Below are 12876 nucleotides of genomic sequence, written 5' to 3'. Positions count from 1 at the left end.
AGTACCATTTTTCTCAGTTTAGAGAGTCTTAGGCCGCGGTCACACATACCACTAGGCGTCCGTTAATAACGCGACACTAGCGCACAGGGGGCGGTTCTCGGCCCCAACGCAGATGCGTTTCCAGGGAAATGCATGCGATTGATAAGCCGATCGCATGCGTTTCTCTGGAAACACGAGCGTTCGGGCCGAGTGCAGTGCAGATCATTGGTTGGGGGGGCTGTTATTGCCGGAGCAGCTCATTTGCATATTTTTAAAACATAATTTTTAGGAAAAAGGGGACCATAAAAAAGGACTACAAGGCCAGATCTTGCATAAGGGTGCAAAGAGGATTCAGTCAGTGACATGGTGTCATGGTTTTAGGAATGTTTACTGTAGCAGGAGTTAGACCTCTCATATAGCTACATGCAAGAATTAAAAAGGACCTGTCTCCCAGAAATAAATGCAGCAGTGTTACAACGATAGCTTTTTCGGAAACCTCCGATAACGCTATCTAACACCACTGCACTCTCAAAGCGGTCCTGCGAATTCATGAGGGTAGGATTGTGGGCTGGATTAGCGGCGGTGTGACTGCCGCATGGCGCGCAGCAGTCACCTCCGAGCTATGGAGCGAGTGGGGCAGTCCGGGCAAGGTCGGCTCCAGGTTTTAGTGGGCCCCTGGGCAACATAGCTTTAATAGGCCCCTTCGTGGGCCGCCCTCCAGTGGCCACACTGTCCTCCCTCCCACTGCGGACACACTAACCCCCCCTCTCCCTGCAGACACACTGACCCCCGTAACAGCGCAGGAACAGCTCCATCTTTCTTCGGCCTGTGCCTCCCGTACACGCCAGCACCATGACGTCACCATGTGCGCCAGCTTCAGACCCGTCGCATACCATGCAGAGCGCCGCTTCGTGGGAACGAGGAACGGTGAGTTTTGGATTCTGCTTCTATGCTGCGCTCCCAACAAGCGCAGCATAGAGTCAGAAAAGTAATCAGGCAAAGGCAAAGATCTAAATGGTGACTGGTGAAACCTTCATAAAAGTAGTTATAATCTGCAATAAATACAGTCATTGCTGTTCTCTAATTATAATCATAGCAATGTTTTGCTAAATAAAGGTTTTAGGTTGCTATTCTTTGGTAATTTTGTAAAACACTGTTCTAGTGGCATGGTGTACCCCTTACAAAAAAATCCTTCAAATGTTGATCAATTAAAATCACATTATTTTGAAAAAAAAATCAAGTGATCATATATTGGTCTCTAATTCTGATCTCCAGTGTCTATGCAGATGAGATTCCTCTGCTGCTTTAAATAAATAGCTGCTGCTTTCTAGGGGTAGGAATGACTTTGGGCAATTCATTTCACTGTAGGTTTACTGTCTGTGCTATGCCTTATGTCTCACTATATATTTTATAGCTCTTTGTTTCGGATATATCCGCCCTGCAGCTAATTGTTCTTGGAAATTGTATTTCATTGTTGACATTGCTGCATATGTCTGCTGCCATTATATTCTCTGGTGCATTCAGAGTAATGTTCTTTGTCATTTATTGCTTTGTTATTCCATGCAATGTCTTATGCTAATGATTACTGCATAAAAATGGAACATGCAGCTTAACCCCTCAATGTTACTCAGTGACTCTATCTACTACCATATATCGGTTCACCATGCTATACTACATACAAGTTGTATATTGTCAACAGCAACCATGGCAGGATAGGCTGTGGAGGTGACACTACATCACCACGGCAAACAGAATAGAGAAATAAAACCATGATATGACTCTGGCACTGTCAATTATTGTCACTGTCTTTTCCCTCCCCACAACCCCACCAACGCCTTCTTAAATTCCCCCATAAATAATGCATGGAGAACAAACTTGGAATAGAATGGCGAACCTAGCCATACATTTATTAACATAATAGTTAACAAAACATAAACAATTTCATAAACTCTCATATAAAACCCTGAGAACATTTTGGGAGGAGGTCCTTGGAGCTTCAAAGATTTTCTTGCTGCTAATCTGCCCCCCACCTTATCTACTACCACCAGCGCTTCAGGAACACCGGCACCACAGCAGATAATCTATTCACCACCCACCAGTAGCCCACAACTCTAAACCAAATACAAATATCTCCCATTTTCCTGGGAAACTATCCAAGTTTCCTCCAAGTCAAGTCCACTGACTCCAAGGACCTGCCCCCCAACATGCCCAGCTGCCATGAAAATCAACCCCCACATCTTCCTTACTACCAAAAGATAAGGGGTGGGTGAGCTAGACTCCTCAGTGCTTTTGCGAAGATGGCAACTAAACAACAATCTCCTTCCTCATCTACCTGCCCTTGCCAACTCCCACTCTCTAGCCCCTGCTCCCTAACGATTGTTCCCCCTCTCCAGGTTGTGTCATGTCGACCCTTCCCTAGATTTCTCTTTTGCAGTTGCTGTGTATCAAACATTAAAGGAAACCTACCACTTAAAAGTGGTAGGTTTATACACATATACATGGCACCAGCTCAGGGTGAGCTGGTGCCAGAGCATATTTTTGTTAGGGGAACAAAGCCCCTATTGCAGAATTATAAGTTATATTAACTTATAACCCGGCGCACCGCACTTGGGCACGGCGCACCATGCGCGCGCCGGATTCTAAAGTGCTGGAGAGCCGGTGACGTCACCGAGCTCTCCGGCACATGCGCGCCTTAGCACGGGGAAACAGGCTGTGCTAAGTTGCGCAGACGCGCGTGTGCCGGAGAGCTCGGTGACGTCACCGGCTCTCCTGCACTTTAGAATCCGGCGCGCGCATGGTGCGCCGTGCCCAAGTGCGGTGCGCCGAATTATAAGTTAATATAACTTATAATTCTGTGATAGGGGCTTTGTTCCCCTAACAAAAATATGCTCTGGCACCAGCTCACCCTGAGCTGGTGCCATGTATATGTGTATAAACCTACCACTTTTAAGTGGTAGGTTTCCTTTAAGAAATGTAATGACATATGATGCCATGGTCCCTCACTTTGGGGCACATTTACTAACAACAGTGAAAACTGCACTAAATGCAGTTTGCCTGTGTAGTGTGCAGAGGACGCCAGAGTCAGGATTTCTGGTGCACGTCCTTCATGAATCTGGCGCCCCCTGCACAGCTCCGATAGAGTGTAACACCTTTTTTAGGTGTCCCTTTAACATAAGAGTTGCAATACAATTCTGTCGGACTATGCATGTTAAATCTGGTGCACGGTCCAACAGAGCACTGGAACGCCCCCTAATTTGTGTCGCAAATAGTGCAGCTGCGCCACAAAAGGATTGCATGCCACACAAATGTGGAGCAGACACTTCTTAAATACATGTGCAAGCAGTTTGCACTAAAAAGAACGAGCAAAGTCCGACAGAAAACTGGTGCACGGCACTTAGTATATGTGCCCCAATGTGTAAATTAAAGTCATTGGGGCTAATCTAATTCCATAAACAACTATTCCACATAATATAATCTTATGATAAACGGTCCTGATTCAATGATTTTCAGAATAGTTATGTCTGTTTTTAAAATTCTTATCATATCCTTTTTTTACATTTCTTTTGTGTTTTTTCTTTTTTTATTTTTAGATTTGTCCCTGGATAAATCTCCCCATATAAAATATAAAGTTAACTGACTGACTTAACTACTGTTGCGACTATCAGCTTCGATGTGAAGTATCCCTTAGGAAACAATTAATTCTACTTTGCATGATTTGTTTCCATGGATGGACCATGGTTTTGCAAGGATGTGATTTTTTTATATTGTGCATGAATTCTTCCCAATGGACTGTGGGATCTCGTCCAAGTACAGCACTTTATTTTAATCCTCATTCCATACTAATTTATACCTTCAATGGACTCAGAAGACTATTGAATGAGATGTCTCATCTCTTCAGATGCCCTCTGAAGCTCCTTTCCAGATTGCTACATGTAGTTGAACCACTCCATACAACAAAATATTTTCAGGGTCAGTGGTAATTTCAACAAAAAACTCATACTTAAAATGTGGTGTTTTTTTTAGAGCAGCTTTTACTCATGTTGTAGTTTTAGTGCAGTTTTTAAATGCACCAAAAAGTGTCCTAAATCGAAAACATCATGTGCATTTTTTGAGCCAAAGCAAGAATTGGGTGAAATAAAACATATAAAGTAAAAATGTCTCCTTCCTGCTGGATTCTTGGCTTTGGGTCATGGACTGCACTTACTACCCTTAGAGGTCATCTTGTGATTTAAGTGCAGCCTTTTGATTTGGTTGATACTGTTCTATACATAGCACAATCTTATAATTAATGTATCTTATTACATTTTTGGTTAAGAAATTGCCTAGTTTTGGACAACTGAAAGGAAAATCCTTGTATGGTAGTTCCACAAGGTTTTCTCTTGTCCTCTGGTGGTTGCTCTCAGTTCTCTGGTGTTGCTGCTACTATTATGGTATATTAGACGAGATGAAATTATATTTTGTGATGTTTCAATCAATCCCATCTAAGGGCAGTGTATGATTGGACCAAATAGACCTGCTTATTGGGGTTTGACAAAGGTAAAATCTCATTATTACATTAGGGTCAGCATTTAACAGAGTTCTATGTGATGGGTCTTTTAATTATGGGCTTCATGGGAGTCTAAAAATAACAATGAACATATACTTACCTCTCTCTGGTGTTTCAGTTTGACATATAGGGACTTATTTACTAAGGGTCTGCGGCTGCACTTTTGTCGGACTTTCCAATGTTTTTGGGTTTTGCGCGGCTGTGATAGGTTTTTAACATGGGATTGTGTCGCACGTGATCGGATTGTGGCGCAGCTGTGCTGGCTTTCATGCGGCAGAAATTGAGGGGTGTGTCGTCAGACGATCCGACGGATTCGGACTGAGTGCGGGATTTAACATTCAAAACATAGATATGTAGAGCAAAAATTTGTGAATAATTTATAACCTGTGACATTATGTTACATTGAAACCAACTGTATGCAAGCCCACACCACTGTAAAAAAAAAAACCTCCATTTATCCTTAGCCACCCCTAAAGAAAGTACAATGTATAAAGAGTTATACATGGGTGGATTTATATTCTGTGATTACACATGATAGAAGCCGGCATATTATCATGTGTACATTATAACAATGACATTGTTATAATATTGACATTCCATCAAGCCCCCTCTAGATGGAACCATATTATTAACAGCAGATATGGTACTCAAGCCTCACTACATGTTTGTGTGATATATCACAACTATCCAAGGTGAGTCATACTCCAAAACTAGCACAGAAAGCGAATTGTACCACCCTATTCGGAACCCTGCATTGCATTCTTCGTCTTTTGACCATAACATCTTTTTTTCAGCTGTTTTCTGTTTACTGCTATAAATATTTACTTTGTTACTTTCTAGTTAATATATTAATAACAGTCTCCTCAATGTAATTGTTTAGTCTTGCATGTTTTCAGAGCATCAGAAATGCTTGAGTGTAAGGTTCATACACATTAGGCTAAGCTCATATCTGAGTTCCATGCGCTCCATCGTGCCCTTACAATATTTATAGCAAAATATAGCACTGCAGCCCAAGTCATTGTTTCCACTATAAATAATGAAAGCTACCATTCCATACTTGGCACACTATGGAGACCGGAATTTGAACGTAAGATCTTCCATTCGACTTCCACATTCCATTCATTTTTGTTACACACTTTTATAAGAGATTCCTCAGACCTGAACTGTGCTTAGGGTGGACATGAGCCAAACATGTTTACCTAGATGTCTTGACTGAGTTGGACCTGAGTTATACTCGCCCTCACCGATCCCTGTGGCGCTCTGCTTCCATGGGTGTTGGTGACTACTGTAGTCTCTACTTCCTGGTTTCTTAACAATGCCTGAGATAGGTCAGTGCTGTCAGGGCCAGCTCCAGGCTTCAGTAGTCCCCTAGGCGACAGAGCTTTAGTGGGCCTCTTTGCAGTAAACTCTTGAAGCGGTATGGATTCGTTATAAACAGCCTCCTCAAGTCCCATGGATTAGTTATATGCTCTACCTCATGAAATAATTATATACAGCCCAGCCTCGCCATGGATTATATGCAGGCCCTCTTCCCCCATGGATTACATGCAGCCCCCTTCACCCACCATAGATTATATGCAGCCGTCTAATCCCCCATGGATTATATGCAGCTGTCCTCCCCATGGATTAATTATAACAACCCCCAATTATATAAACCCCCCTCTACCCCCCTGTATTAATTATATCCAGCCCCCTTAAACCCCTATATTAACTATATATAGGCTGGATCCCCTCCCCTCTATAGATTAATTATATGTAGCCTAGGCCACCCTCACCCACCATGGATAAACTATATGCAGCCCTGGCCAAATGTGGTCAGTAAAAAAGAAATAAACAGTAATACTCACCTAAGTCCTTAGGTCCAGCAAGGGCTCCCCCTCTCCTGTCTTTGGGTCTTCTACTGGGAGCCACGCCATGCAGCAAAGCAGGTCGGCATCCTGCAGTGCACAGTGCACTGCTTTACAGCGCCAGCACCTAGGCCCTGCCAAGCTTCTGGTGAATGAGATGTTCCTGCGAGTGGGCCATCCCAGCAGCTTTGGACCCTGCCCGGGAATGCTGGGTGATGGAGCCAGCCATGATTGCTGTTGCCAGTGATTGGATAAGCAGGCAGACTTAAATAATTGTTTGTGGCAATATCTACAAACACAGTGAACCCAAGAGGCTGACTAATTACACAATTCATTGTGTTCAATTGAAATGGTTAAGAAATAAGAAGTATATGTCTGGATGGAGAGGGGGACGTTTAAACACTTGAAACGTCTACGCCAACCACTTCCTTCCTAGCGATGAGCAATAGATTTCTTGATAATTACGGATTACCACACTTTCAAATCTCCCTTTGCTCTTTAGATTTTGGTTTAGGTTTATATAACTTATATTTAGTTCATTTTAGTTTATTTTCCAGCCATTGAGGGATTGTTGAATTTTACATAGATATGAATCACAGACCAGAACGATCTGTAAACTTCCAGAATTTATGAGAAAGCTCAGGGAAACTTGTACTTGCATTTAAAGAGACATTACCCTAAAGTTTCAAAAGTCTCCTTGGTGCAAGACTAAAATTGCCTGCCTAGTAGGGTATGTACACATTATCTGGGCACTATGGCAAAAAAATAGAAAAAACCCTGACAAAACAAAATAAACAATTACAGGTGACATAGACTTGTAATGCCACAGAGAGCAGAAGAAAATTAAAAAAATCAGATGAGTAAGGCTACATTCACACTGCCGTATGGGGGATGTATATATACGGCCGACATATATACGGCCGATATACGTCCCCCTTAGACGGCAATGGGCACAGGGGGCCTAACGGGAAAGGGTACGATGCAGCACACAAGCGCTATATATTCCTATGGAGAGGGGTGGGGATGTGCGGCGCTCTCCCCCTCCTCCTCTCCCCGTCACTGCCGTGCGCCCGCCTTGCTACGGTACGGCGGGCAACGGCAGTGTGAATGTAGCCTAACTTTGTATATGTTGAAGCAGACTCTAACTTGCATTCCAAGGCAGAGAGGAGGTGGCCCATCTATTGCCTTGTTCCTACCCCCTCTCTCCCAGGCCTGCCTTGGTACCTTGTTCGAGTCCGTGGCTCACCCACCATTGAACCCGCCCTGGTTACTTGACTTGACCCAACACGACGCTGCAACGACAGATGAGGCCTGGAGGAGCTGGAATTTTGGAGTGGAAGACAGTGAAGACAAAATAGGTAAATATATATATATATATATATATATATTTTATTATTTTTGAAGGGAGGTTGCTGTTGGGTCATGTTATTAGTTTAAGGGGGCTGCTGCTGGACATGTTATTAGTGAAGGGAATCTGCTGCTGGACATGTTATTAGAGAGGGGAGGCTGCTGCTGGACATGTTATTAGTGAGGGGAGGCTGCTGCTGGACATGTTATTAGTGAGGGGAGGCCACTGCTGGACATGTTATTAGAGAGGGGAGGCCGCTGCTGGACATGTTATTAGTGAAGGGAGGCTGCTGCTGGACATGTTATTAGTGAAGGGTGGCTGCTGCTGGGACATGTTATTAGTGAGGGGAGGCCACTGATGGACTTGTTATTAGTGAAGGGAGGCCCCTGCTGGGCATGTTAGTAGTGAAAGGAGGCCGCTGCTGGATATTTTATTGGTGAGGGGAGGCCACTGCTGGGACATGTTATTAGTGAAAGGAGGCAGCTGTAGGACATGTTATTAGTGAGGGGAGGATGCTGCTGGACATGTTATTAGTGAGGGGAGGCCACTGTTGGACATGTTATTAGTGAAGGGAGGCTGCTGCTGGACATGTTATTAGTGAAGGGAGGCTGCTGCTGGACATGTTATTAGTGAAGGGTGGCTGCTGCTGGGACATGTTATTAGTGAGGGGAGGCCGCTGATGGACATGTTATTAGTGAGGGGAAGCCACTGCAGGGATATGTTGTTATTGAGTTGAGGCTGCTGCTGGATCATTTTTATCATTGAAGGGAGACTACTGCTGGACATGCTGTTAGTGAAGGTAGGGCACTGCTGGACATGTTATTAGTGATAGGAGTCCGCTGCTGGGACATGTTACTAGTGAAAATAGGCTGCTGCTGGACATGTTATTAGTGAAGGGAGGCCACTGCTTGACTATTATTAGAGAAGGGAGGCTGCTGCTGTCTTCAGTGGACATGTTATTAGAGAGGGGAGGCCGCTGCGGGACATGTTATTAGTGAAGGGAGGCTGCTGCTGGACATGTTATTAGTGAAGGGTGGCTGCTGCTGGACATGTTATTAGTGAGGGGAGGCTGCTGCTGGACATGTTATTAGTGAGGGGAGGCTGCTGCTGGACATGTTATTAGTGAAAGGAGGCTGCTGCTGGACATGTTATTAGAGAGGGGAAGCCGCTGCTGGACATGTTATTAGTGAGGGGAGGCTGCTGCTGAGACATGTTATTAGTGAGGGGAGGCCACTGATGGACATGTTATTAGTGAAGGGATGCCGCTGCTGGACATGTTATTAGTGAAAGGAGGCTGCTGCTGGATATGTTATTGGTGAGGGGAGGCTTCTGCTGGACATGTTATTATTGAGGGGAGGCCACTGCTGGGACATGTTATTAGTGAAAGGAGGCCGCTGCTGGACATATTAGCGAGAGGAGGCCACTGCTGGGATATGTTATTATTGAGTTGAGGCCGCTGCTGGGTCATTTTATCAGTGAAGGTAGACTGCTGCTGGACATGTTGCTGCTGGACTGCTGGGCGGCACGGTGGCTGAGTGAGTAGCACTCCGCCTTGCAGCACTGGAGTCCTGGGTTCGAATCCCACCCAGGTCAACATCTGCAAAGAGTTTGTATGTTCTCTCCGTGTTTGTGTGGGTTTCCTCCCACACTCCAAAACATACTGGTAGGTTGTTTAGATTGTGAGCCCCATGGGGACAGGGACCAATTTGACAAGCTTTGTGCAGCGCTGCGTAATCTGTGTGCGCTATATAAATAAAGAATTATTATTATTATTATGTTGTTAGTGAAGGGAGGCCACTGCTGGACATGTTATTAGTGAAAGGAGGCTGCTGCTGGGACATGTTACTAGTGAAAAGAGGCTGCTCCTGGACATGTTATTAGTAAAGAGAGGCTGCTACTGTACATTTTATTAGTGAATGGAGGCCACTGCTTGACTATTATTAGTGAATGGAGGCTGCTGCTGGACATGTTATTAGTCAGAAGAGGCCAGTGCTGGACATGTTATTGGTGAGGGGAGGCCTCTGCTGGACATAGTATTAAAGAGGGGAGGCCGCTGCAGGACTATTATTAGTGAAGGGAGCCGGTTGCTGGACACTTTATTAGTGAAGAGAGGCCACTGCTGGGACATGTTATTAGTGAAGGGAGTCCGCTGCTGGACATGATATTAGTGATGGGAGGCCGCTGGTGGACATGTTACTAGTGATGGGAGCCCACTGCTGGACATGTTATTAGTGAAGGGAGACCACTACTGGACATGTTATTAGAGAGGGGAGGCCGCTGTAGGACTATTATTAGTGAAGGGAGCCTGTTGCTGGACACTTTATTAGTGAAGAGAGGCCACTGCTGGGACATGTTATTAGTGAGGGGAGGCGGCTACTGTATATTTTATTAGTGAAGGGAGGCTGCTACTGGGCATTTTATTTAACCCCTTAAATGGGTTGTCCGAGTTTTGAAAAAAAACTATAGGTGGCCGGGAGCGGGCTGCTTAAAACAATAAAGATGTACTTACCTTCCGGTGCCCTCCGGTATCCTGCATTCAGCTTCCGGCCGGCCGTGGCCGGGTACGCCTATCCGTCCCTATTCACAGCATTGTGTATGGGGGCCGGAAGGTTGTCGGGTCCGGCCGGAAGCTGAATGCAGCGCTGCTGCGGCGGCCATGTTTGTTTACATGACGCCCTGACCGGAGCGACAGCAGCGCTGGATACCGGAGGGCAACGGAAGGTAAGTACATCTTTATTGTTTTAGGCAGCCTGCTCCCGGCCACATATAGTTTTTTTTTCAAAACTCGGACAACCCCTTTAACTTAACTTAACCTTAACTTCTGACACGTGCCTTTTCTTCAAATCTGCCCTTTGTCACTATAAGTGGTTATAACTTCGGAATGCTTTAACATATTCAAGTGATTTTGAAATTGTTTTCTCGTGACACTTTGTACTTCATGTTAGTGAAAAATTTATGTGGTATGTTTTGCGTTTATTTATGAAAAAACTGATATTTGGTGAAAATTTGGAAAAATTCTCGATTTTCGAAATTTTAAATGTTCTAATTATTCCATACCTAATTATAACAGCATAGAATCTTGATAACCCGAATGTCTGGTTTATGTTGACAAGGACTTTTTTGCATCCTCTCATTTTTGTAGGATGTTATGGGGCTTTGAATTTTAGGTGCGATTTTTCATAAAAACACAAAATCACGCTATTGAGGGACCCGCTCAGGTTTCAAGTCACTTTAAGAGGCCTAAATAAAAGTAAAACCCTATAAAGTACCACATTATAGAAACTACACCCCTTAATGTATATAAAACAACTTTCATGAAGTTTGTTAACCTTTTAATTGTTTTACAGGGTATAAAACAAAATTGTGTGCAATTTTGAAATTTTAATTTTTTTAGCTAAATGAATGAATGTGTTTTTCAAAAAATGTACACATTTTCAGTGGTTTCCTGAGTGTGCCAATACACCATATGTGGTGGTAACCTGTTGTATGGGCAGATTCCAGGGCAAGGGAAGCTTATTCATGAGTGGGAGGCACAGCCACACCCAGGGCCAGATTAAGGGTCCCAGCGGTATGGAGCACCTAATTTAGGATGGGGCCCCCCCAGCTCTGCTGCCAATGCGGGGCCCCCTCCCACAACAATATAAGTAAAAAGATACCACATAGTTATACTGTTTCAAAGCTCTAGAGATATAAGAAACAAAAAAATACTCCCACCATACTATTATAAAATAATGGCACCACAATACTGTAACCAATTAAAACTACCATAAGACCAGTATTCCAAACAATTAGCGCTACAATTTATAAATGATTCCTCCAAAATGCAGCACATAGCATCACCACAACATAAAGATAATACCAACATCCTGATAATGTGCACAAGCCTCTATACACAGACCAGTATTACCAATAATTTACCACATATAAACTCCATTTACTGTTGATCTTTACCACCATATTGTTATTATACAAACACCACTGAGCAGAGGACAATATCACAAGTGACACCTCTGTACAAGCCCAAATAATAACATTACATCATGATTATCACCACTACATAATGACCGAATAATACTGCAATACTATACTATACTATATGATAACCTCACACAGACCAGTATGTACCACCATATAGTGACTATATAGTAGTATATACCAGTCCTGCACAGAGGCTGCAGTGTGATCCAATGTCTTACAGGTGACGTCCCTGATGTTGTCTCTTCCCTTCTTTCTGATCTTCCATGAGGCTTCTTCCATCCATGACTCATCTCTGCAGGTTTATAAAACAGACATGGTTGGCATCATCCTATATACTCCTCACACCTGACCCCACATATATCATATATATCCCTCACATACAAAACTGACCACATTGTACCCACATATATCATATATACCCCTCACACCACAACTGACCACACTGTGCCCCCACATATATCATATATACCCCTCACACAACTGACCACACTGTACACCCACATATATCATATATACCCCTCACACCACAACTGACCACACTGTACCCCCACATATATCATATATACCCCTCACACCACAACTGACCACACTGTGCCCCCACATATATCATATATACAGTATATGTATACAGCCAGCACCTATGTAGTATACAGCCAGCCAGCCCCCATGTAGTATACATCCAGCCAACTACCTGAAGTATACATCCAGCCCCATGTAGTATACAGCCAGTCCCCATGTAGTATACAGCCAGTCCCCATGTAGTATGCAGCCAGTCCCCATGTAGTATGCAGCCAGTCCCCATGTAGTATACATCCAGCCAACCCCCTGTAGTATAGAGCCAGCTACCTGTACTATATAACCAGCCCCATGTAGTATACAGCTAGCCCCATGTAGTATACAGCCTGCCCCATGTAGTATACAGCCTGCCCCATGTAGTATACAGCCAGCCCCCATGTAGTATACAGCCTGCCCCCATGTAGTATACAGCCAGTCCCCATGTAGTATGCAGCCAGTCCCCATGTAGTATGCAGCCAGTACCCATGTAGTATACATCCAGCCAACCCCCTGTAGTATAGAGCCAGCTACCTGTACTATATAACCAGCCCCATGTAGTATACAGCCAGCCCCATGTAGTATACAGCCAGCCCCATGTAGTATACAGCCTGCCCCAAGTAGTA

This window comes from Engystomops pustulosus, chromosome 6, assembly GCF_040894005.1.
Source record: "Engystomops pustulosus chromosome 6, aEngPut4.maternal, whole genome shotgun sequence".
NCBI classification, from domain to species: Eukaryota; Metazoa; Chordata; class Amphibia; order Anura; family Leptodactylidae; genus Engystomops; species Engystomops pustulosus.
The sequence above is the reverse complement of the archived record's forward strand: the minus strand, read 5'-3'. Positions refer to the sequence as shown.